This window comes from Balaenoptera physalus, assembly GCF_965194825.1.
Source record: "Balaenoptera physalus genome assembly, chromosome: 9".
In the NCBI taxonomy this organism is placed as follows: domain Eukaryota; kingdom Metazoa; phylum Chordata; class Mammalia; order Artiodactyla; family Balaenopteridae; genus Balaenoptera; species Balaenoptera physalus.
This window is the reverse complement of record NC_138888.1, coordinates 9,254,903-9,278,754: the sequence shown is the minus strand read 5'-3', so window position 1 is coordinate 9,278,754 and position 23,852 is coordinate 9,254,903. Positions and strand designations below refer to the sequence as shown.

Genomic DNA, 23,852 nt, shown 5'->3' with positions numbered 1-23,852 from the left:
GAGAGTTGGCTGTATTTGTGCCAAACAGTGCTTGAATAAAAGAGAGTTTGCACATGTGAGCCATAAGGAAAACTATGGTATTAGGAGAAGAGTGGTTTCAAGGTTAATATTTTTTCATTTTGCAGAAGAAAGAACACCCACGTTGTTCAGTCTTAATGGTATTTGTTAAATCATTTTTAGGCTGTTATATCCATTGCATTTGTTAGGTCAAGAAAAGTTCTTCAACTGCATATTTTCACCTTTCATCATTTTACTAACTCTTTAAGGTCTAACAGTCAGGGTCAGATTTTTCAAAATTTGCTCCAGGTCCTGATTGCTGACCCCAGTTAATGTGTGTGTGTGTGTGTGTGTGTGTGTGTGTGTGTGTGTGTGTGTGTGTGTGTGTGTGTGTGTGTGTGTGTGTGTGTGTGTGTGTGTGTGTGAGAGAGAGAGAGAGAGAGACAGACAGACTTTTAAAAAACACATTATGCATATATTTTAAAATAATTCTGGTTAGAGGTTGCACATTTTGAGGGTAAGGGCCATACTGTATACTTCCTTTGGTTCCCCCACCGTCTTTAGCATAATATTAAGCCCTCAGTTGAGGCAAAATATTCATTACATTGACATGAGTGAGGATTTTCTTTTATGTTTAAGGTACCCTAAGACTTAAGTGTAGTTTTACTTCTGAAAGGTGTCAAAATTAATTTTAGAGATGTTATAAAATGCGATTAAATAACGCTCATATTAATACTTCTCTTGAACACATTATACTTATGTGCATATGTTAATGAGGCAAATATTATCGTTTAAAAACTTTTTAAAAATTAAAACAATCTAGGCAGCACTTGCCAACATTTGTTAAATTGTAGGCATGTGATTTCAGGGTTTAAAGACTCTAGTCCAACTCCTTTTTCTTTCTGACAACCAGAGATTCACGGAAGCCAGAATTCTTAACTCTGAAGCCGAAGCTGATGTGAAAATTTTGGCAAATACGCAAAATAGAAAAAAGTGCGGAACACTTGCAAAGATTAGCTGCTACACTTAAATATATAGGGCATGTTATGCCTCATATCAAGAAAGAAAGGATGCTGCTCTTGTCTATTTTTTAAAAAATACACATACGTGAACAGTCACACAGTCAGCAGTGTCATTTCTGTGGACGTGATGGAAAATGAAGGACGGATGCATAAAGTTTCCGTTCTTAGCAGGACATCAATTTAATGGGGGGAAAAAGGCTGTGAATGCTCGTTCCTCTGTGTGAGTTAAAATGACGCCATCCAGTCCTTTCCCCATAAGACCAACTGAAAAAGATACGATATATCTGAGATCAGATCATCACCATCAAAGACACCTCAGTGACTGTCTTCATGGAGACATTCGGTGGTTCACACTACAAGCAACGTGCGCTTTCTAGAGACTTTAAACTTCAGAAAGAGTGTGATATCCACTTCCGGCTCCAATTAAGTTCGGACCGCACACAAATCATTACATTACCGGCTAGGAAGGATTCCTCAAGGGAGCGGCGTTCGGACTGGACTAGTTACTGTTCTCACTGTAGTCCAGGCTGTGTAGTTGCCCCGAGGGACGAAGACTGCGGGGTGCGCGTGTGTGACACGTGCGTGAGAACGGGTGGGCGCGCGAGTGGGCGTTCGGCGGTTGTGTGTGCGCGTTCAGGGAGTGCTCGCGAGCGTGCAGTGGCTGGAGGGTCTGTTGAGCTGGGGGTTTCGCGCGTGGCAGCAGGCAGGTGACGAGCCCGGCAGCAGCTCGGGCCGCGAGGGGAGGGTGGCGGGGGCCGCGACCCCAGTCCGGAGCCAGAGGTCGTCAACGGCCGGGGCGCGGGTCCCCGGGGGCGCGAGGGCTCGAGGCCGGCCGGGGAGGTGCCTGCCAGCCGCGCCGGGTCACGTGGCGCGGTCACGTGGCGCACAGCCGGGCCCAGCGGCGGCGGCGGCGGCGGCCGAGGGAGGCGGAGACTCCGCGGAGACACTGGGGGAGGCGGCGGCGGCGGCGGTGGCGGCGCGGGGCTGCTGGAGGCGGAGGCAGGGAGGCGCGGAGGAGCGCGGGGCCGCCGCCACCGGCGCCCGGAGGTGAGGCGGGAGCTGGGCTCTTGTCACCGCCGTCCCGGCCCGGGCGCTGCCGCCCTCCCGTGGAGGAGGTGGCGGGCCCGAGCGCCGGCCGGAGTGCCCTCCGGAGCCGGGCCGGGCGCCTGTCCCCTCGGGGCGGGCGCTCGGGCCCCCAGCCCCGGCCAGGCCCCTCTGCCGGGCGCGGGCGGGGGTGCGTCGGGCGGCCCCCGGCCGGGGCTCGGGCGGGGGGCGGCGGGCGGGCCCCCTCGAGTGGGCTTTCCCGAGGGCGCGGTGGGGAGACGGTGGCCGACACCCGGCTCCGGGCGGCGCTTGCTGCTGTTTAGCGGTTTTAGTCTTTTGTTTCAGTGTCTAAGAAAATGGGGCGATAGAGGAGCTTGGTGTGCGCGCGCGCGCGTGAGTGTATGTGTGTCTGTGTGTAAATCAGGAGGCGTTTGGCTTGGAGCCATTTTTTTTTCTTAATTGTGGAGACAGAAAACCCCTTAAAACGGTTTCCCGGGGGAAACTGTGCTCCTCTTCTTCCTCCCCGGCGTCTGGATGGAGTGGATTTCCCTCCCGGCCTCTGCCCACCTTCTCGTCCTCCAGGCTGTCCCCCTCCCGCCTGGCCTTCCTGCACCCCCACCTCCGTGAGACCCCTCGAGCGAGCGGGGTGTCTACGAAGCGGCCCGGTCACCTGTCGTGGCAGCTGCATGGAAATGCTGGCGCTTCTGCTGTTTGGTCTGTGCTGTTTCCTCTGGCAAATCACGGGGATTCCGCTCAGAATGCCAACCCTTCCTCTTTTCTCTCTGCTTAAAAACAAAGTGCATGATGCTGCGTCTGAAGTTTGACCGGCTCGGGCAATTAGTAGGGAGAGGTGTCTACTTTTTCTTGTCACACCACTTTAAGGTTGGAAAGGTGAGGTTCATCTAGCTTTGTGGAAGGAAATAAGAGTGACACAGTTCTGTCGGGGATGGATGTGACTTATCTGCTAAATTGCCATGGTGATCAGAAAGTCTTCTAACACTTTTCCCCTGGTGGACAGTCAGCTCCCCTCACAGGGAGCTCTGCCCTGGATTTCTCTACTTGGGGATTGTCCTCCTCTTTGTATTTTGCAGTAGTTTAGCAGCACCTTAAGGATACCCAGTAGGCAGGTTCTTAAAAAAGCACAGGGAAAATAATTTATTTCTAAGGTTTTGAAGAATGTAAAAAGTCATTTGGGAGTCCCTTTCTTTGTGCCTCTCTGTCTGTGTCTCACGTTTGCATTTCTTGGAGTTTAGTGCTTGCAGGCAAGGCCACCGGGAATGGTGCTGTGGTCCTGGAGGACGCTCATCCCCAGGCCCTGCAGCACCGATTGCTGGGATTTGGGGTTGTGATGGATGGAGAGCGACAGGGCTCCTTGCACACAGCCACGCTGCAACCCAGAGGCAACTGCCTGGACTCCTGGTGATCTGGTGGGGCAGTTGGGAAGCTGATCTCAACATTGTACAATGGTAGCCACGCTCAGATTGGGAGGAACTCAGCCATCCCTTTCTATTTCTTGATAGTTTACTGTTGTGGAAATAAGTATATGAATAAATTGTGAATAGCTAAATCTAGTGTTTAAGCATAGTACTTAATTTGTGTGAGAGAGTTGCTAGAGGATGTGAATTTCTTTGGAGAATTTTAAGTGCTCTATTTTAGTAAGAGCTGTGAAAGTAGCAGTGTTTTCCTGCGATGGGGGGAGGTGTTGTTGACCTCTAGAGTTGGAAGTATGTAGTACTGAGTTAGAGGGATCATATAGGGAAAATTTTTTTAACACAGTGAAGCTTTATGACATGGGAGAAGAATAGAAAGCCCGAGTTAACTTCCTGTGCCCGAGAAATAGTAATGTATTTACTACTGTTTATTTTAAAACCAACTTTTCATTTAGAAAAGATGTGTATCATATTGAACTTTCTAGTTTTCATATGGAGCTATACGAGTGGTAGTTTGATTATTTACATTTTCCCCACCAAAACTCTGAATGGAAAAAAACTTTTTTTAAGCCATAAAAGGATAAGTAGTTCATGAAACCTGTTTTATATTGAACCATCCGACATTGATGCTGAGATCCCCAGTGATGAAAGAACAATAAAGAGACAGCAGCCTTCCTTCAGGCTGCATGTCAGCCCTCTCACTGGGTAGTGTGGAGGACAGAATGCAAAGCCCAAGTTATCTTTTGGTTTTATTGCAGGTTCACTGAGTATCTGAATTTCGGGAATGTTTGTTGAGTGCTTTCCATGGGCAGGGCTAAGCTAGGACATTGTTCTTCATCTGTTTCACTGCATTTACAGTATCAATTATCTCTTTCCTGTTCTCTTCTGTGGATGGAGAAAGATTGAAGATAGATTGAGTGACCCAACTATGCATGTGATTCATCAAATGCATTAAAAAATTGAGTAAAACTTCTGTTATGAAATGTCTTGATTCAGTTATTGCATTGGTTTCTATTGGTTCCTACCCTGTGAAGTGTTTTCAGTATTACCAAAAGCTTTTCCCAAATTGTACATTTGTCCTTAGTGAGACTGCAGGGAATATGTAATTGAAATGTCGAATTTCTTTTAATTTGGTTGGGATAATGTTAATTTAGTCAATTAAATTTTAACATATTAAAAATACTAAGTTTTTTATGATAAAATATACATAACGTAAAATTTACCATGTTAACCATTTATAAGTGTACAGTTCAGTGACATTAAGTACATTCACATTGTTATGCAGCGGTCACCACCATCCATCTCCAGAACCTTTTCATGTTTCTGAACTGAAACTTTGTATTAATTAAACAAGAACTTCCCATTCTGTTCTCCTCCCCACCCCCGCCACTCCTGACCACCACCTTTCTACTTTCTATCTCTGTGAATTTGACTATTTTAGGTCCCTCATATAAGTGGGATCATACAGTATTTGTCCTTTTGTGACTGGCTTATTTCACTTTGCATGTTTTCAAGGTTCATCCATGTTGTAGCATGTTTCAGAATTTGCTTCCTTTTTAAGGCTGAATAATATTCCATTGTATGTATATATTACATTTTGTTAATAAAGGTTCTAAATTTTAACATACTAAGTGTTAGCAACTGAGGTAATCTCATGATGATCAAGAGCTCTCACTGGAAATTATTTAATTATGATTTGTTTAATTAAAACAGAAAATCAAATTAGTTATTTTAAAATTTTATTTAATTTTATTTTTTAATGCACAGTACCTTTTTAAAATTTTTATTTATTTATTTTTTATACAGCAGGTTCTTATTAGTTATCTATTTTATACATATCAGTGTATATATGTCAACCCCAGTCTCCCAATTCATCCCGCCCACCCCAACTTTCCCCCCTTGGTGTCCATACGTTTGTTCTCTACATCTCTGTCTCTATTTCTGCCTTGCAAACTGGTTCATCTGTACCATTTTTCTAGGTTCCCATGTATGTCTTAATATACGATATTTGTTTTTCTCTTCTGACTTACTTCACTCTGTATGACAGCCTCTAGGTCCATCCACGTCTCTACAAATGACCCAATTTCGTTCCTTTTTTTGGCTGAGTAATATTCCATTGTATATATGTACCATATCTTCTTTATCCATTCGTCTGTTGATGGACATTTAGGTTGCTTCCATGACCTGGCTATTGTAAATAGTGCTGCAATGAATATTGAGGTGCATGTGTCTTTTTGAATTATGGTTTTCTCAGGGTATATGCCCAGTAGTGGGATTGCTGGGTCATATGGTAATTCTATTTTTAGTTTTTTAAGGAACCTCCGTCCTGTTCTCCATAGTGGCTGTATCAATTTACATTCCCACCAACAGAATGCACAGTACCTTTAAAAAATATGGGAACCATGGGGGATGAAACTAATATGTATGTTATATCCTCTCTGGGTCCTTTAATTTCCCTTCCACGTGGATAGTGAAATATGGTACATCTTTCTGAAATTTGCAGCTGATGCAGACGATGTTTTTTTTTCTCAGCTAATGTTATAATGGTAGTATATTTTGCTGTATGGAAGAGCATGAAGGACTCACCCTGAGGTATACATTGTATAGGAATGTTTGATTATTTCCCTTTATTTGCCACTTTCCAAAATCATGAGTTGGTTCCCTACCATCTTCCAGTGGTAATGGAGCTAGGGTCTTTTCTTTCCTTTTTTTTTTTTTTTCTTTTTGAGGATCTTTATGAACTCCTCTGTTTTAGCATATATGATGTGTTTCAGTCCATTTCAGTTATTGTCCTTTTGATGCTCAAATTGCCATATCTTTGGGCAGATAGACTCATTCAGTTTGGCTTTGAGTCCTTATCACACAGCTCTAGTAGCCTATAGTAGCTTCCTTGCTTTCTGGTGTGACAAGATGTTCCAGGCTCATCCTATACCCTTCCTGTTCCAGGTTTGGAATCAGAACAGACCATTTTTAAAAGAAAAATAAAAGGGAAAGTAAATGACCAATAAATATGTTAAAATATTCAATTTTACTAGTAATTGAAGAAATGAAATTAAAAGCAAAAATAAGATACCATTTGTTATGAACCGAATGTCTCTCCCCCAAATTCTTATGTTGAAGCCCTATCCCCCAATGTGATGGTATTTGGAGATGGGGCCTTAGGGAGGTAATTAGGGTTAGGGTGGAGCCTTCATGATGGGATTAGTACCCTCATCAGAAGAGACAGACACCAGTGAGCTCACCGACCCCTTCCAAAACACTTCCCTCCCTGCCCCTCACCATGCACAAAGAAGGGGTCATGTGAGCACATAGCTAGATGGCAACCACTTACAAGCCAAGATGAGAGGTCACAAAAGAAATCTGCCTTGTTGGCATCTTAATCTTGGAGTTTTCAGCCTCCAGAATGGTGAGAAATAAATTTCTGTTGTTTAAGCCACCCCAGACTGTGGTATTTTTTAATGGCAGCCTGAGCCAACTAAGACACCATTTTTCAATGATTATATTGGCAATGTAATTTAAACTCAATTTAGACCTTACTAGATGTGAAACAATTTGGTAAAGCTTGATATAAAGTATTATGTTATTATGATTACTTCGGGTATCCCTTCTCTTGGTAGTCTTAATATTTGGGCATTTCCCAATTTGGAGTGGGAATAAGGATGATAGTAATTCCCAGTGCTGGTGAAGATGAAGGGACATGTATACTCTTGGTCTCAGTAGAGGTGTAAATTGATGCACTTATTCTAATCTTTTTTTGGCTATGTTGGGTCTTTGTTGCTGCATGTGGGCTCTCTCTCTAGTTGCGGTGAGCAGGGACCACTCTTCGTTGAGCCATGCGGGACTCTCATTATGGTGGCCCCTCTTGCTGTGGAGCACGGGCTCCAGGTGCGCGGGTCTCAGTAGTTGCGGCACGTGGGCCCTAGAGTGTGCAGGCTTCAGTAGTTGTGGCTCACGGGCTTAGTTGCTCCATGGCATGTGGGATCTTCCCGGAGCAGGGATAGAACCTGTGTCCCCTGCGTTGGCAGGCAGATTCCTAACCACTACGCCACCAGGGAAGTCCATTGCACTTATTCTAAATAGCTACTATTATGTGTCAAAACGTAAAATTTGCATAGCCTTTAACCCAGCAAGCCCACATTTAGGAACTTATCCTAAAAAATAGCAGGAAAAGTTAGCAAAGATATATGTATACAGTAAAGAACTATTTACTCTATACAGTTATTTAGTAAATAACCTTAAGTAAGGAATTGATTAAATAGATTAGGGTACCTTCTTTGCATACAGCCATTGAAAATAATGATATAAATCTATATTAACCAATCTGGAAAGATGCCCATTATATATTATTGAGTGAAAAAGAGAGATTACAGAACTGTAGGCATAGCAATTACATACAATATAGGCATAGAAAATGCTGAACGACTAGGCTTTAGAGGCCAAGAATCAGACCTTCGAGGAGCTAGGCTTCAGGAGCCGCCTAATGGGTGCCATGGTCTTGAAGACAGCACCCACTGATTTCATTGTTGTGTCGGAAGATTTAGTTTTCCTGGGGAGAGACTATGATTGGCCTTGTTAGGTAATTTGCCCTTTGGCTGTGTGTGTGTGTGTGTATAGGATTGCTCTCAGTTGACAGTCCCACAAAGATATAGAATGGAGGAATCACAAGGTGAGTTGGGGTGCTTTTAACTAAAGAAAGGGAAGACATTCCAGGAAGACAAGGCGATAGATGCCCGCTACACATTCAGTTAAAATTAAATACATTCTTTGCTCATAAACATTGAATTAATTACTGCATCTCCATAAATTACTACAGACTCTGATAAACTTGGGCTTTCTTTTCCTTTTAACTTCTGTTTTTGGCATGTTAGGACCTATACCAGTGGGTCTACTCTTTTTGATTTCTGGCTTTCATAGAAAATGGGTCAAAATTAAAATTTTGGATTATTCTTGGATTTTAAAAATTATGCTATTTTCCCTTTAAATGTGGTTAATTCAGAATCAAATATACTTCTCTGATGTCAGTAAGTAGAAATAGAAGTCTTTGCACTTGTGTGGTGACAAGGATACCCACTTTTGAGAGAAAGAGTATTTTAAGAATAGAATGGAAAAGTAGTGTTTATGGAAAGCCTCCTAGTAATGGCGTAGTAGGCTGTAGAGTGTAGAAAATTATTCTGTAGGTGTGCAGAGGTGCTGTGCAGATAATACAGACTCACTTGAACATCTTTCTCACTGGTATTATTTCTAATCAAAAGCACAGTTAGAGTCAAAATGGATGTGAAAGAGCTTTGAGAAAGATAACACACACTGCAACTTAAGATTTACAGTTTCTCACTTTTTAAAAATTAAAGACTTAATTTAGACCTTAATGGATGTGAAAGGATTTGGAAATGCATAATATAAGTTATTATGTTGTTACAATTATTTCTGCTGTTTCTTTTTTCGGTAGTCTTAATACTTGGACATTTTCTCCCAGTTTGGAATGGGCATAGTAGAGCCGCTGGGTTAAAGTTTTTCTTGTATCAGATCTGTTCGTGTCTGGTTAAGGCTAAGAAGTTGGCCTTTTTCATGAATAATTTTTATGACAGTCTCAACCTTTCCTCTTAAGTCTCACCTGTTGATCCCAAGCTAGTTACTGTTTGGGACACTTGGTTCTACAGGCTCTTTGGTATCTACTTTCTAAAACTGTTGCTCAGTGTTTTCAAATTCTCCTTTGATAGAGACAAATATCACTGCGTTCAGAATTTTTTCATCCTAACTGAATGTTTCTTTGACCCGTTTCTTGCAATCAGCAAGGGAAGATTAGTTTAAATTTCGGAGGCAGTTACACCTGGTGTGTGTGTGTGTGTGTGTGTGTGTGTGTGTGTGTGTGTAATTTTCAGTCTCTGGCAAGAGAAATGAAGTCTTGTGTAGAACATACTTTGAGTACCATGTTGTTGACCCCCTATGAACCTTTCCTTCATCTTTGGCTTTTAAGAGTATATGATACCGTCCTGGGGAAACACATGGCATTGTGTCAGAGTGCCAGAGGTCCTCCATGACGACAGGCTGGTTAGTACTGGGACAGTTTTAATATTCCAGAAAAGCTGATCAGTAGTGACGTTACCATGTGCTGAGAACATGCAGGATTATCTTCACACGTAAATCAGTTTCTTAAGCTTCAGACAGTCCTCTTAGCCACAAACCAGATGGACAAATTCAGCTCCAATGGTTAGAATATCAAAACATGCATGATAAGAAGTTAGCCTGATGCTGTGGATGAAAACCCTGGACACCAGAGCTGACATTTCAGGTGGCCATAGTGACTGTGTTAAATCATCAGGAAGTTTATGTATTAACATCTGTCCGATTACACAAGAATGCCTTCAGAAAGTCATTCCTGGATTTAACTTACCTGAAAGAAAGAAGTTTAAGGAGGTTGGATCATGGGGACAGCGAGGTGGATGAATGTGGCTAAACCCAGGTCACATTTTCCAGTGCCTACAAATAGTTGGAACCCTTTTTGTTTTTGTGCTTGCCGTCTTTTCCCAGGAAATGAGAAACCCAGTTGGTGTTTCCTATGTAGGAAGTTAACTTTTCAGAATTTTCTGATATCTGAATGATGAAATAAATTCTGTAATATTTGAAATGCTTGGAAGAAAACACAGCAACTCTTAGTAAAAGAAAGCTCACAGTTTGCTTATCTTATTCCAATAGTAGTAATTTTTAATACTGTGACAGAGTGAGAATGAAAGTGGCACACACATTGTTCTGTCTCCTCACCCAGCTTTGATTCTGAGGGACTTGGGGATAAATTAAGTAGCGTGGGATCGGGGTCCCGCCCACAACCCATCCGTCATAGCTAACTGGAGCGTCACTTCCCAGCCTTTTTGGATTTATGGCGTCCTGTTTGTGTTTGATTTTGCATCTCCTTCCTCCTCACCATTCTTACAGCTACGACAGCCAGGTCTCTGTTATCAGTGGAGAGCAAAGTGCTAATATATGAAGTCCACAAGTTATCACCATAATTCAGTTTTATCTAATTATGTCAACCTTTAATTTTAACTAATCAGCACCAAATCTTTTCTGGACCGTTAACAAGCTGCACGATTACATTGCCGTATGGAATAGATTTATTTAAGTTTTTGATCAACTAATTAACGTTGTTTTGAAAAATTTCGTGATACAGTACAGTGAATAGGATTTGTACCTTATGTGTATTTATGTGCAAGAAATGGGATAGAGAAACATTAAGTACCATTGTAGGTCCCTCCTAGGCTAAAAATGCTTTTCTTCACAGAGGTATTCATAGAAGCAATAATGTTTATGAGGTGCTTTGACATCAGCCTCCTATGAATTTAATGTAATAAGTTTATTGTAAATAAGTAGAGAAGTCTCAGGATTAACCCATGGTTCAGAAATGGTGTATCGTTTTTAATTCTGAGAGCCTTGGGATATCCCATTGTCTTCCCTTTCTTTGCTGTCTGTGATTTGCAAACAACGGTGATCTCTGCTGATTAATGGTCATAGAAATGGAATCTCCTTGGCCGTCCTTCACCCATGTTCAGATGGTGAAGTTTTTCTCTTTCATGTGACATAGAAGGATGTGCATGTACTTGGCTTTGGGGAATTGAGCTATTTCTCTCTGTATGTAAGACAGCTGAAACTTGTGGGAGAGGGGTAAGCACTGTCACGTGAATTATACCAGTAATCACCGGAGGTCAGTTTAAGCCAGTTACTTCAAACCTTTTACTAGATGGTTAATGACGAGCACAATTGGTTTGAGTTAAACCTCCTTTGGTGCTAATGAGCAGTAAGGTGGACCCAAGGTGAGATGTCTGAGGAAGGAAGCGTGCTGGGGAGTCAGGAGTTATTCACAAATTAGATCATGAATGAGCTTCAAGAAGTTAAGATTGGGTTTAATTCTACTCTTTGTTTTGTGTCTACTTAGCCTTAAGTACTGTCTTAAGTACTTAGAGTTATTTTAAGACATGAACTACTATCTTATAGCATAGGAAACTCCAGGTAAGTAGGGCAACAGAAAGTCTGCCTAAGGTTAATGGAAGAATGTTATCAACTGGGATGCAAACTTTTAGCTCCTGAATTTTTATCTAGTGGTTTTAATCATGGTCACACTGTTCTGCGTGAAAAATATTTTATTTCTTGACCTCTATATTGTTTTATGTATGGAACTTCAATGTTCTTTTTGCTTCTTAATTTTAATATGATAATATGACTAATATTAATTCTTAGTATGATTCTAACTCTGACATAATTTAAACTACATATATGGGAATACCTTGAAAGAAGTATATTCTTTCTTCAGATTCACTGGTCCCCTTCTAAATTTAAAAGCACAGAAATAACAACAACCAAAAAATTACTAAGATAGGTTGGTTCTAATATAAACTGCTGAGTTAGTTGTAACTATTTTAGTTTAAGAAGGTGCTTTTTCTTTGAATAGGTGCATCTCTCTAGAAATCCAGGTAAATGGGGCTCCAGGTGGGAGGAGACTGCCCACCTGTGGTGAGTGCGTTTCTGATTCCTTTTTTTCTGATTGGCTGGTGCTGAAATTTGAATCTGGTTTTGACCTGCGAGGTCTTTGCACACCTTAGTCTTTTCTCAGGATTCCCACTTCTGGTTGTGGTTTGACCTGTTTTCACTATTGTGGGCACCAAGTAGGTAAGCTTGACATATTGCACTCATAAAGAAGAAAAGAGTCCTGGATTCTAGAAGGAGACTTTGGTTAGGAGTGGTCCAACAAAGTGAACAGAGTTAGCCGCTGTGGGGAAGGCTGCACTGAAGCTCTGCTTTCTCTAGCAGAGCCCCCAGGTGTGGGGTGCCGTCAGAGGCAGTGGGTGGAATGGGAAGAAGAGTGGTTTAAGGGGAATGAATTCGAGTTTGGACGTACAGATTTGAAATGTGTGAACGCAGTTGTAGCAGATGGAGTACCTGGGCATGTGGCCTTTTTTTAAAAATTAAAAAATATATGAAGTTTGCTGTGTTATATCAACCCCTTTTCTCGCATGTATATTATAAATATTTTCCCAGTTTCTTGGTTGCCTTTCAACTCCAACTCTGTTCATGGCATATTTTATGTATAAAAGTTTAAATTTTCTATGTAGTCAAGTCTTTCCATCTTTTTTCCGTAGTTTCTACTCTGATGGTTTGCTTAGAAAGTCTTTTCCCATGGAGTGTGTTTTTTTCCCCTTCTTTTTTTTTTTTTTTTTCCTTTTTTAAGCAGACAGGTGTTTTAAACTTTTTAAAATAAGCTTTGTATCTTAGAATAATTTTGGATTTACAGAAAAGGTACAAAGATACTCGATACAGAGAGTTCCTCCGACCCTTCACCCAGCTTCCTCTAATGTTATCCTACAAAACTATAGAACATTTGTCAAGACTAAGAAATTAACATTGATACGTTGTCATTAACTAAACTCTAGACTTCCTTCTGATTGCACCAGTTTCACTGATGTCCTTCCCCAGGGCACAACGTTGCATTAAGTGGAGTGGGTTTTGAAGAGGCAGGACCACACATGGCAACGTGCTCTGTGGAGAAGCTGAGCTCGAGACACTGCACTGGTGTGGGACATGGCAGCTTTATGGTTTACAGAATTCCTTCACACATACACATGATTTAGATGGAAAATATTCTTGATCATTGGTCTTATTAGACACACCTGCCCCTAGGAAGTGTGTGTCTTGGGAGTGGCACTGTTCTGCATGTGTGCTACCACAGGGAACTTGGGCAGAGAAATACCTCTCAAACTGTCCAGACTGCCAGTTGCTGCCTCCGTTTCCCCTGCATTGTAATTCCCTAAGATGTCTTTGCTTTCACACTGTTGCCTGGTTCTTCTGCCTGGACCTGAGTGGAAAATCATATGTTGTTGATTTTTAAGTCTTGGAGAGAAAGGCACCCTCATTGTGAGGAAGCGTTTTAAGTTCCTAGACATCAAAGTAAGCCCAGAATATCACTGCTTTCACCCTCTAGAATCACGGTACTAGGCACGGCCAGTCTTCTAACTTTATTGACCAAATGAAGGGTGATGTATCTAATGAGAAAAAATGTGGTTGGCGTAGATGAACGCATATCTTACTCTTTAGATGGGTTTGAGACTCTGTGTGGCTCGCTTGCCCATCTCTACCCCACGGTAAGTGGAGACAGATGAATGAAGTAAGAGGTGGGGCGGGCAGGTGGGAAATTAGGTAGAATGCAAGCCATGTTGGGTGGCTCCATGCCCACACTGCCTGATAGAAATAGCATTAGCAGGGAGGCCTTAGATACCTCTGCACTTGTTATCTATAGGCATCGCGACTCACACACGTTCACGTGAGCTGGGCCGAGCTGTCTCGTGGGTAACCACTGGCTTCTACTTGTGCATTCAAATCAGTCTCCCCTCTCCTAACTGAAAACACTTAGGTTTTCTTAGCCTTTTCTGACCTGTAAAACACCACCACCCTGCCTTTCGATTTAGAAGGCAGTGAGAATATGATTGCTGTGCATGCCTGAGGAGGAGGGATCAATGCAAAAGCGAAGAGGACCCTGGGTTGGCTTTCTACAGACCCCGAAGACAGTTTCTATAGAGTTGTTCTCTTCCACCTCAACTCAGAGAGAATCGGTCGATCATATTGGAAAGCCTCCAGCCAAGTCACAAGTAAATCAATAGAAATACAATTTTTAAAGCAGAGATCCATTAGTAGATTATACCTGCTTCAGTTTGGCCAGACAGAGACAGCTTTTTTCTGTTTTCTTTGAGGATTTTTTCTCGGTGGCTTGTGACTGTTTACATTACAAGTTTTAGTTATAATCATTGTTTTTACAAAGCCTTTTTTCACATCTGCCGTTTTATCTGGTCTTCACAGTAACCTTGCACATTATGTCAAGCATGTATTTTTTTATTTTATGAGAAAGCTGAGGTCGGGGGTTTGCCCACGGTCACGTAACTGTTAAGCAGACGTCTTGGGACTTGAGTCTGCACCTGCTGATCGAAAGTCCCGCATCTCTTCTCTTAGCCCCTCGTTTGCCCTGTGGCCTCCCGTCCAAGCTGCTGCTGCTGGTTTTATAGGTGCATGTGGGTGAAGCTAGTGGGGTTTTCTCTTGGCGACAACCAGCACGTATCCCAGACTGATAACTAGCCGACCCTGTTGAGTGCATTTCTAACATCCTTTCTTCCCTTCGTCGTGGAACTGGGGTTTTGTTTAGATACCCTCCCCGTCTGCATGTGCTGTGGGGAAGGCGATCCACCCCCAGCACAGGGGTGAGTCCTGATCTGTCTCAGCCAGTCACGCAGGGCCCACTCACCGTCGGTGACTGCTGTAGGGATAAGCAAGAGACCTAGTTCTGGGCTGCCAGAGCTTCTGGAAGACTTCTCAATCTTAAAGTGACAACACTAGGAAAGAGAGTCCTTTTCCTCTGAGTACAATCCTCTCTGGATGTGGTGCCTGGAGTTGTTACAGCCACATTGCTACAATCTGAACGTGAAGCTGGTGCAGGGGAGAGGACAGAGCGAGAAAAGAGCAGAGAGAACTCCTCGGAGCCTACCACGCACCTGCCTTTGGACTTATTATGTGAAATAAATTTCCCTGTTGTTTAAGGCAACCTGAGTTGAGATTATCTGTTACTTGCACTGAAAGACATGCTAACTCATTCATTCATTCATACCACAAAGGAGAAATACAGGGTATAAAGGTGGGATTTGATCTGGTCAGAAGGTCAGAGATGGTTTCCCTGAGGAAATGCAGAGGCCTTGGTGAAAGAGATGCCTTTTTGTGCTGGGCCTTGTATCCTGTGTTTAAGGATTTTGGTCTTTATTGCAAGAGCAGAGCCACTGAAGGGTTTCATTACTGGAGAGTGGCAGGAGAACATTGAGCTATAGTTAATTTAAGCTGCCTCTGCTAAAGAAAACCTTGGCTTAACATTCCAAAGAGTCCCGTTTGATTTGCTGAGCTGGCAAGGATCAGTCAGTGGTTAAGGCCCTGGTGATTGTCAGGTACGTCCACAAAACATGAAAGAACATCTCTGCTTGGAATCTGATGAAGTAAACAATCTACTTTTCCTTTTCTTCCTCCTTGCCAGTGTGTGTGTGTGTACACATATGTACATATGCATGCACAGAGGCAGCTTTCATGTTTTCTAATTTAGGCGTAATTTGTGAACAGTCTGTCGTTCTCTTAGTGTTTGATTATTTAAGTTAAAAAGTTGCAGCTAAGAAATCTGTGTTGGAGTTATAAAAACAGGATAGATGGTTTCATTGTAAATAAAATTTTAAGGATGTATTAATGTGGCTGAAATTGAACTTTTAGCATCTCCAGAGGTTTTCCTCCAGGTTTGATGTAATAAGATCTGCTCTGATTCTCATACATATGGATATATTAGAAAACTGGATTCCATCCCAGTGTAATCAGGCCGGGAACCAGCCTGAACTGCAGAGTGGAACTGCAACGAAAGCTGCAGTCTCCTGTAATCATACTAGGATGCGATGTGGTCCCTCCCTATGTTTATTAATTAGTGGAGTTGTAATGAGACTCCCCCCCATGCTTTTAAGGATGCTGATCAGTGGGCATTTGGGCGGGATTTGAGTTGTGTTTGGGAGCCTTCTGTGTGCAGGTGGGAGGGATCGGTGTTTCAGGTGGCGGCAGGTGAGCCTCCCGCCAAGTCGGCATAATGGGAACAGGACTCTTCTGGGTTGCCATCTGTTTGTGGCGGATAGGAAACCAGCAGTGACTTCTGAGGAGTTTATGTTGAAATACTTAGGAATTAGTAATGGTAAGACTGTGCTGATCAGGTATTAGGAGGTAGGGGAGATAGACTGTGGAGTGCCTTTTCATCACTCCTGATTTTAGGAGGCGGCTGCCTGGGCTCAGCAGCCCCCGCTCCCACCCCCCCCAAACCGCAGCTCTCTTGTACCCACCCTAACGGCCACTCATGTCACCCTGGTTCTGTACTGAGTTGCCCATGGCAAGGGGACACATTTACATGACTGTCTCAGGTAACACTGTGCATGGTGTTTGTCGCAGGGTGGGGGCTCATTCTGTCTCTGTGACTCTTGATGTGTCATGTTTTTTGTTGTTTTAAATTGTGGTAAAATATACATAACAAAATTTACCATTGTAGCTATTTATAACGTGTACAGTTCGGTGGCATTAAGTACATTTATGCTGTTGTGTGACTATCGTGATGGGTCATGTTTTAACCAAGTAAAAATAGTGGATGCTTCTTCTCTGTTTACCAAATATATGTATAAAAAAATCATCAGCATGCTCTGTTTGATGTCCCTTTGGTTTTTAAGCTGGGATTTGCTTCCTTTCCACATGGGAGTTGACTTGGTGGGATAGAGGTGCCGTGCCCCCATTGCTCTGGGTTTGGTTTGCTGTTCTTGAACCTGGGAAGCTCTGCCCTCCAGGCACAATGCTTTTTGACGGTACCCTGAAAACTGCTCTGCCTCTCCTGTATCCTACTTTAAAGCAAGGGTGTGGAATAGAGAATAGCTCACTTCCCTTTTAACCTAGCATTACTTGGAAGGTTAACTAGAGGAGTTGCCCTCGGGTGGCCTGCTGAGGATGTGTGAGGTTGGAGTCACCCTGTTAAACCCCTGCCACTGCATCAGGTTCTGAAGTGCTGCCTGCCTTTCTGACTTGCAAACCCTGCTGGGTTCCATCTACCACCTGCAGGTTTCTATCTTGCCTCCTTCAAAACGATCAACAGAAAGGACCACAGAGCCCTCTGTTAGTTAGGGAACTCCTGGTTATAAGTTAGAGAGACCTAACTGAACTCGTTTATACACTAAAGGCAATGTATTGGAAGGATTCTGGGCTGTGTCCTAAAATCTCTGCAGGGATACAGCTGGGCTTCAGGCCAGGAGCCAGAGACTGGAACACTGTGGATGGGCCTGGGAAGCTCTTTCCTTCTGTCTGTCCCCATCTCTTAGCTTCCTTCAGTGCTTCGAGTTCTTTGTTCCAGACCAGCATCCTCTACTCCCTGGTCCGTGTGGCACAGCGTGGCTGCCGACACCCATGTTCTTCATTGTTAGGATCCAGGTGTCTAGAGACTGTTTTCTCTGTTCCAGAATTTCCTGGGAAGAACTGATGAGTGGCCATAGAAGATGGAACCAGGCTGTGAAAGCACCTAATAAGCTTTGCATTAGAAATTAAACAGAACAATGAAACCCCAAGTGAAATCAAAACAAAGTGCTGCCATCTCCACTACCAACAAAAAATCCAGTAAATTGAGGCGATGAACCTGCCAAACAAATTCTGGAATTACCTTTTTTAAAATTAAATTTCTTTTTTAAAAAAAATTTTTATTATTTATTTATTTATTTATTTTTGGCTGTGTTGGGTCTTCGTTTCTGTGCGAAGGCTTTCTCTAGTTGCAGCGAGCGGGGGCCACTCTGCATCGCGGTGTGCGGGCCTCTCACTATCGCGGCCTTTCTTGTTGCAGAGCACAGGCTCCAGACGCGCAGGCTCAGTAATTGTGGCTCATGGGCCCAGTTGCTCCGCAGCATGTGGGATCTTCCCAGACCAGGGCTCGAACCCGTGTCCCCTGCATTGGCAGGCAGATTCTCAACCACTGCTCCACCAGGGAAGCCCAAATTCCTTTTTTAGTGAAATAAATTATAGCCTATTTTTATGTCAGCATTGTTTGAACTCAGAGAAATTGTGGCCAAAGTTTAATTCAGCAGGGTAGCTTGATGTGGGAGATAGATTCCTGAAAACCTGAGTATAAATAAAATATTTTTAATTAAACTATATTTTAAATACACAAGGGGAGCCAGTGGTTAAGGCCCTGACTGCTTGCTATCAGAAGGAATCCTTTTGTAAATCTTTTTCTAAAATGCAGTAGTTTTAACCATATGAATTTGAATCTTCCTATATCACATTTACCTAGATCAAAGTGTACCAGTGGATTGTCCTTCCTTGCCATCATTATCTTGTTGGGGTCACTGGCTCACTGGCAGGTTGAACACTCCACCGACTTCTGAGGTTATGAACAATAGCAGTTCCTCTTTTAGTTGTTTGGTTACACCCATAGATCCCCTGTATGAATTTGAGAATTCCTCTGTGAGTTGGAATTAGATTGGGATTGAACACTCTGTCTGAATTGTGAAGCTGTATGCAATAATCCAAGCAGGTTTGAAAGTGTCACTTAGTGATTGCAAGAAAAAGAGCAGTCTGACAATTCTGGGAATTAGTGCCATTTGAGAATTTGGGAATTGGTCATGTTGTCAGATGTGCAGGATCTATTGTATTTGCACATCAGTCGTAAAGGTGGTTTATTACCTATTTGACTTATTAGTGTATTTAAAATTAAAAACTCAAACAGTTTCCCTCCTCAGAAGCTGTGGGTTGTGTGGAAGTATGAGCATCACTGGCCTTGAGGGGAAGGGCATGATGAGCACCTGAGTAAGTATTGACGTAGTGGAAGATGACATCCTCTGGAAGGCTGCTCTATCTGACAGGCCCCTCACTGTACTCGATTCCCTACCCTCAGAAGGACAGGAGACATTTATTACTGTTTTAAAGGATTTAGACGCCACTGGTATTCTAAAATAGTGCTGAAAGAGCCCTGCTGTTGGGTGAAACCTGGGAGTACTGCATGTGGGTTATGAGAAACCCTTTATTCCATATGACCTTTCTCTCCTTGTGCAGGCCTCTTTCTGCATACCATGGGGGATGCCTCTGACATGTCTCGTCTTAAATAGAATGCCTTGAACCGTCCTTCTCTCTCAAAAATGCAGAGCTGGGGAGCTCTGAGGTTTGGGAGACTCGGTGCTCTCAGAACGACAGAAGTTAGAAGTAATAATGGAAAAACAGAAAAGCGTATATGAGGGGGCCGATTTCATGTGGTACCTTATGACAACCCAGAAAAAATCAAATCAGTATTGTAAATTTGACAAGGCACCACCTTTTAGTTTATAAAGCATGTTACATTCCTCAGAGCATTTTTATAAACGTTGTCACCTTTGATCTTTATAGTGTTGTCAGTAAAGGTGGTAAAGAGTGCAGCGAATCGACTCTCCAGTTACGGGTGGGAAGCAGTCTGGGAGCAGCTGTGCACCCCTGGTGTGTCCCCGCCACCCACTGGCACAGCTGACCTGAGCTCCTCCTCCAATTCCTGCTCAGATTCTTTTCCCATTTCACTTCTTCTGACCCTCCTTTTTAAAAGAAATTTTATTTGATGATAACTTTATTTACTTACTTATTTAGAGCCCAGGCTTCTCCCACAAAAGAGTTAAGGTGGCTTAAAAGTAATGACTAAGAAGGAAATTATGTTGGTAGAAAATTTTGGCTCAAGTAAGGCCAGTTTTCTTCTTAAACTTTGAAAATGAGGATAAGAGGAAAACTGTTTGATTAAAATTAAATCCTCTCTGTGTGCCGAGAGCTCCCCAGCAGTTGTTAGGTCATTGCACAGCCCCCAGATATTAAGCATCTATAAACCTTTTTTGTGCCCCAAGTTTAGGATTGTATGAATGGAGAAAGGAGTAGCACATAAGGAAGCTTTGTGGTTACAGACACCTGAGCTTCGCTCTTTTGGTGTTATACTCATTGTCTTTATAAGTGTAAGCATAAAAAGCAGCAGTATATTACAGTACATTTATAAAACGGTGGAAAATCACCTGTGGTCTCCACCATTATTATAACTCTTAAGCATAGCATTATTTTGAATTCTCCTGCAAACACCTTTGTATGCTTTTGAAAATTGAACATAGCACAAGCATTTTTCATGTTTCTATATAGTCTTCATAACTATACCTTTTTATTGCGACAAAATATATAACATACAATTTACTCTTTTAACCATTTTTAAAGTGTACAGTTCATTAGTGTGAAGGACATTCACCTTATTGTGCAGCCATCACCACCATCCACCTCTAGAACTTTTTGTCTTCCCAGACCCAAACTCCGTACCCGTTAAACAATAATTCCCCATTCCCCGCTCGTGGCAGCCACCCTTTTTCTTTCTGTCTGTATGAGTTTGACTACTCTAGTTACCTCATTATATTCACTTATAGTGAAATCACATAGTATTTGCCCTTTTGTGACTGGCTTATTTCATTTAGCATGATGTCTTCAAGTTTCATCCATGTCGTAGCATGTGTCAGAAATTTCCTTCCTTTTTAAGACTGAACAATATCCCATTGTATGTATATGCCACATTTTCTTTATCTATTCATCTGTTGATGGACACATGGGTAATTGTAATTTGTAATTTTTGAGGACTGTATAATATCCCACCAAGTAGATAAATCACATAATAATATTCTTCAGTGTTTGTTATTTGGGTTGCTTCCATTTGGGGGCTATTTTAAAGTAAAGATGTAGTAAATATCAAAGTTCTTTTTCTCTAATCCTTCTGAGTTGTTTCTTTGCAATGATTGTACAAATACTTATGTTCTGCTTTGTTTGTCATTTACTGGGTTAGAATTTAGGCTAAACTTTTGGATGGAGAAAGTATGGGCCTTGGAGTCAGATGTCAAATCATAGCTCTGTGACTAATAGCCCGATGATTTTTGATAAGCTTAACTTAAACTCTTTGAGTCTTGGTTTAATCATTTGTGAAGTAGGGATTTTACTGTCTTACAGAGTGGCTTTGAATGTAGAGGAAGATGCAAAGAGGGCTCTTAGTAACGCAGAAATCATTCTTGCTCCTTGCCTCTTCTCTCCCCAGTGGGTTATTAACACACTAAGGCCATTCAGCAAGAATTGGCCACGATTTTGGTAGACTTTACTTTTAATCAGAGATAAGTTTTACTCCCCCGCCACTCCGATTCTTTGTCCCTAATTTTCCAATTGAAATAAGGGTGAATGATGGTTATTTTTACATATCTTTTTAATAATTTACTTTATTCCAGTTTTTTAATTGCTTAGTGGGTATAATGTAAATAACACTACAACAACAATGTCTAGCATTTTTTTGAGCAACTATAACTATGTGACAGGCAGGTAATTAAAGTACTTTGTATATATTTATTTAATCTTCCCAGCAATCCTTCTTCATAGGAAACTGAGGCTCAGACAGGTCACCGAGGATGGGAGTGTGACCCAGGCTGCACGTCCTGGCAGTCTGACTCCAGAGTTGTACTTCTGCTGCCTCCGGACTGCCGTCGTGGTATTGAAGGGTTTGTTCCCTTTATTCTGTATTCCTGAAGCCCATTCTAGTGTGAGTGTGTATACATATGTATGTAGAAAAAAACTTAGTTTTTGAAAAGGCTAGTTATTATGAAGTTAGATAGCAAGTGTCAAATATAGAGCATTCATATCTATTCATATCTATTCATATCTATTGAGTATGTTAATTTTAATCTGTAGCATTTCCTTACCTAGGCAGTATAATTTGATTTATCCCCCCTTGAAATTACCACTCAGATCTGAATCCCTCTACTATGTCTCTAGAACCCTGATTTCGTTTTGTCCTAGATTATCATAAAGTCCTCGTTATTGGGATATTCTTAATATTTTTTATTATAAAATATATATAACATAGAATTTACCATCTTAATCATTTTTAAGTTACAGTTCAGTGGTATTAAATACGTTTATAATGTTGTGCAACTGTCACCACCATCCATCTTTATAACTCTTTTCATTTTGTGAAACTGGAACTCTGTACCCATTAAACAGCATCCTCCCCCAAGCCCCTGTCAGCCACCATTCCACCTTCTCTCTCTTTGACTAACCTAAATAGTTCATGTAAGGAATCAGACAGTACTTGTCTTTTTGGGACTGGCTAATGTCACTTAGCACAGTGTCCTCAAGGCTCATCCAAGTTATAGCATGTGTCAGAATTTCCTTCCTTTTTTTAAGACTAACATCCCATCATATGTATATACCACATTTTGCTTATCCATTTATCTATTGATGGACACTTGGTTTGCTTCCATGTCATTATCTGGACAGTCTTGTCAGTATAGTTCTTGTCAGTATATTCTCCTTGCTTTGGCCCATGGTTAAGCTCTTTTTTTTTTTTTTTTTTTTTTTTGCTTTGCTATTGCACCATCTTCTTAAGATCCTACACTGGCTTTATGTTTCCAGGATCCGTCATTCAGTCACGATGCTCTCAGCTCTGCCCCAGTGCACTTGCTGGCCCTTGGTTATAGCTTATATCTTGTAATGTTGAAGTTTACGTGTTTCGCCCATCTTCTCCGACCATGCGCTCCTCAGGGCAGGGACTGGATTTCACTAAACTTCGCAGTGCTAGCGCCCCCTGAGTGTCTGGGCCTGGGTGGTGGGTACCCAGTGACCACCACCTTGTTTGTTGTTTGGATGTTCCTCGGCTGCTTTCCTCATTTCATATCTCACTTTGGACTCTTGCAGCTAAAATTAACACACATCAGATATTGATTTGATGCTTGCCCTTTTTAAAGCCTTCCTAAGCTTTCAAAATTTCTTCCTGAAATTTTGGATCCTTCACTGATGAAATGTCTTCTGAATTAGAGGTAATTTTTACCCCAGCCCCAATTGTGCCTAAATGTGGCATCTTTCGAGGCTGCCTTCACTTTTGTCTCAGTTTATATGCCAGCCTATTGTAAACATAGGCTGTAATAGGTTTATTTAATGTAAGCAGTTTTGTAGTAGTCTCTGCTGTGTCCTATTTTATTTTGTTTTCAGTTGTTGCTTATCATGTGGTAATCACGAAAGCATTTGAATCCTTCTCAGGTGGGTAGCTATTTTGGTCCAGCTTCCTCAGGGTTGTGTCATGAGGCATTGATGAGGAGGATGGGCAGAGAAATGTCTAACCCACATATGCTTTGTCTCTTAGCTGAGAGAGATTTTTTTTTTTTTATTGTATTGCCCTTTAGAAATTTTGAAAGGGAGCTTTGATTCAGGTATAACTATCCTCCCGAAGTAAAACAAAAAGTACTGAAAAGTTGAATTTTAAAGTTAGAAAGCACTGAGAATGAATTTGTGCCAGGGAGAGCTTATTGGAAGGCTACATTTGGGAATCTGTAGGATTGCGTTTAAGGCGAGGTAAAGGGCGTGTGTAAAGGGTTGGTGGGGGGCGGAGCTCCTTGAAAGGATTTATTAGGGCACCTGAGCAGTGGAGACCTTAAAAGTATTTGCAGAAATGATGTTAGAATCTTTAATTTTTAAATTAGAAATTTAGAAGTGGAATTTAGGAGTAAAGGGGTTGAATACCAAGAGATTAGCTCGATAATTGCTATCTCTGAGTCAGATGTGGATGCTGCCCTTGGGGAGGTTACAGTCAGGGGGGAGCAAAGCTTTCCCCACTAGATTTTTTTAAAAAATAGATTTATTTATTCATTTATTTATTTTTGGCTGTGTTGGGTCTTCGTTGCTGCACACGGGTTTTCTCTAGTTGCGGCGAGCGGGGGCTACTCTTCGTTGTGGTGCGTGGGCTTCTCATTGCGGTGGCTTCTCTTGT

At 42.1% G+C, this 23,852-nt stretch overlaps 1 protein-coding gene and 1 long non-coding RNA gene across 5 annotated transcripts in view; one reads left to right on the top strand and one right to left on the bottom strand.

The window, feature by feature from the left end:
* LOC309667302 overlaps positions 1 to 7,445 on the bottom strand; it is a 247,793-nt gene extending 240,348 nt beyond the window's left edge. Inside the window, exon 1 of the long non-coding RNA XR_014267679.1 lies at positions 2,734 to 7,445. This is a non-coding gene — a long non-coding RNA (uncharacterized lncRNA). The remainder of the gene's footprint in view (positions 1 to 2,733) is intronic.
* The window catches only part of TULP4 (TUB like protein 4), a 236,609-nt gene continuing 214,664 nt past the window's right edge, over positions 1,908 to 23,852 (top strand). For 2 of the 4 annotated variants that reach the window (XM_082475533.1, XM_082475537.1), the window contains exon 1: positions 1,924 to 2,066. The gene's annotated coding sequence lies outside the window, so the exon portion shown is untranslated. Of the gene's footprint in view, positions 2,067 to 23,852 lie in introns of all 4 variants that reach the window. The other 2 variants (XM_082475536.1, XM_082475535.1) reach the window with 2 other exon arrangements.